At 42.2% G+C, this 2,798-nt stretch overlaps 1 pseudogene; it reads right to left on the reverse strand.

The window, feature by feature from the left end:
• Nucleotides 1-1,471, reverse strand: part of LOC102822502 — a 2,577-nt pseudogene extending 1,106 nt beyond the window's left edge.
• Nucleotides 1,472-2,798: the final 1,327 nt, after the last annotated feature.

The raw sequence follows: 2,798 nt of genomic DNA on the forward strand, positions 1-2,798 counted from the left end.
TTTGTTCCCAGGACTCCACACACTGCCAACACTGTGAAGGCATTAAGAGAGGCATTGTAAAAGAAACCATTTTCTCAGAAGCTACAATTACTGGAGTTAGAAGCATAGAATGAACAATATTAGGACCAAAGAAAATTATACAAAGGTAGCCAACCAGTGAGTTCGCAAAAACCAATGAACCCAGGATGTCAAGAGGTCACTTCCTTTGGCCTTCAGGGTCCATGGCTCGCTATCCTGAGGAGGGCCTTGGAATTGGATTTTCGTCCATGTCACAGGGCCATTGATCAACCCAGGGTCTGTGTATGCTGACACCAGCAGTCCATGACAACAGTGAAGCCTAAGAGAATGTAGCCCCCACCTCTGCTCATCAGCAGTTTAGAATGACTTCCATCTGGCAAAACTGGGTAATTTCGGAGCCAGGTTTCAGAGAGCCTGAGGTTAATGACCCCTCCTTTCTCCCTCAGTTTTGAGTAGCATTCCAAAAGAGACTTCTTATACTGACAGTAGACCACAAATGGCCTGGAAGGGGACACAAAGTCCAGCAAAGACATCAGCAGTGGGATGGGATGGAAATGACTTACTACAATTAAACCATCTGCGTTTCTTTCACTCAGTAGAGCAACCGCCTCTAAATGACTTTTCCTCTCCTCTTCTTGTCTCCTTTGCTTTTCCTGAATATAATCCTTTTTGTTTCCTTCTCTTTAGGTTCTTTACATTCTGAATCTTCCGGAACAATTTCCATTGTGTCGTGTTCTCCTAGGAGATAGCTTTCTGGGGCTTCCACCACTCTGTCTTTTCCTGCTCAGCAGTCTGTTTTTCCTCAACTATGCCATTACTTTCTTCAACTGAGGCACTGTCTTTTGGCTCTAAAGACAGTATATAGCATGAAAATGCCCCATTTAGAAGACTGGCCAGTTTGCTAAGGGGGAATTTATGAAGACCACTAAGGAAAGATTTGGAGAATCCAAAACTTGCAGTTGCTGCCAAACAGGTCCATCTCTAGGATACAGCTGAATAATGGAGCCAAAACTTCCCATTCATTCCATCATGGCACCCAGCACCCAACCTGCACATGTCTCCATTACAATCATTTTATTGCCAGCACATATATTTCCCGTCAACATCTGGGCAGTGTATCGTATATCATGTCGTTGATTTTTCCAGGTTCTCTTGCATAATATATCATGGAGAAAATACAGGTGGAAGGCTTCACTACAGTGACAACAGCATCATACTTCTTTTTCTTCTTTTTAATATATTCATCTTGAGAAAATTGTGTATTGTCTCAGAATGTTGTACTATTTTCAATTAATTACTGAACTATTTCCTTTCCTTTAATGCCTTTGTCCTTCAAAGCTTTTATATCATCTTGAGTAAGTTTCTAAGATTTCCCATCATAGATTATATTTTGATTATCAATGCCCACTGATTTAGTCTTTTCTGCTCTGGACCTGCACCTCTTTGAACACATCTTCTCATTTCAGCACCACAACGTCACCATTTTGGATGTGGTGGTCTCCAGACTTTGGGGACTATGGATATGGATGCTCCCCTGAGCCCTCTATGGCTCTCTGTGGGCTCCTCTACTCCGCTGCGTGCCTCCAGTTCTCCCTGCTCAGTCGTTGTCGTCGTCACCAACCTCACCTGCCACAACCCTGCAGAACCTCTGTTTTGTTTTGTTTTTTTGACATACACAAAAACACTCAGGAATAGACAATCATTTTTAAAAACCCAAGGGCACATTCTGAAAGCCTGCCTCCTGGCCACTAGTACACAGCCTTTCTCTTTCCATGAGTTTGTAGTCCTCAGCTGCTCTATCTTTCTGTATCATCATCTCTGTCTGCATCTCTGATGTTGCTGCTTCCCTGGATAGGGTCCTATATGTCCCCCTTGCTCTTCTTCATAGATGGCCCTAGGGTCCTCTGTTCCTGTAATGTTAGATTAGCTACTTCCCCTTTTGTGTTATGAAACTTCTACCTTTACAGTTGTGAAAATCGCAATTAGTCATAACAATTATTCACTGTTGAATCATAAGTCTTATCTCCATCTCCTTTCACCAGACCCATCTAGATAAGATGAAAACTATTCAGTGGAGATTCTACCTTCTCCCACACACACTCCAAAACTAACCTCCCTCTTGAAAACTTGTAAGCCAGACTCTTTGTTCCTTTGTAGCACCCTCCGACAAACACACACACTATTTTAGAAAATCAATGTCTAACTTCCCCATCCCTATCAACCTTGTGCACAGTGTGGATACGTTTATCCTTGATGTGAAGACTTCTTCCCTCTCAGTTGGCATTTTGAGCTACTACATCCATAAGTATAGGTCAAGTATATCAAATTGTAGCAATTTACACTTGTTTCCTTTATAAACTTTCTTTACCTTCCTCTAGTCGAGTTCTCATCATCAAGTCATCAAAGCTAGGTCAAATGGGCACTATCTGCAAGCTTGGGCATTCTTCTATGTCTCCCTTCACTTCATATCAGCTGGACTCTTCACTCTCAGCTCAAGCCCTTCGTGGCTAGGTCTTTGTCCATTGGCTTAGAAGTCCCCAGGTCTCACCACACTTCAGGCCAACCAGTCCTTCCTCTTCTCTCTCTCATCTCTAGGTCGATAGATCCTTCGATCTTCTTTTGCTGATTTCTGCATCATTCAAAAGTTTGTCCATGGAATTCTTTAATATTTCAAATTGAGGCTTGAAATTTTTCCTCAGTTCTTTCAGCTTGAGAAATGCTGAGCATGTTCTTCCCTTTTGGTTTTCTAACTCCTGGTCTTTTCACATTTCATTACAATA

This window comes from Chrysochloris asiatica, unplaced genomic scaffold, assembly GCF_000296735.1.
Source record: "Chrysochloris asiatica unplaced genomic scaffold, ChrAsi1.0 scaffold00011, whole genome shotgun sequence".
Taxonomy (NCBI): domain Eukaryota; kingdom Metazoa; phylum Chordata; class Mammalia; order Afrosoricida; family Chrysochloridae; genus Chrysochloris; species Chrysochloris asiatica.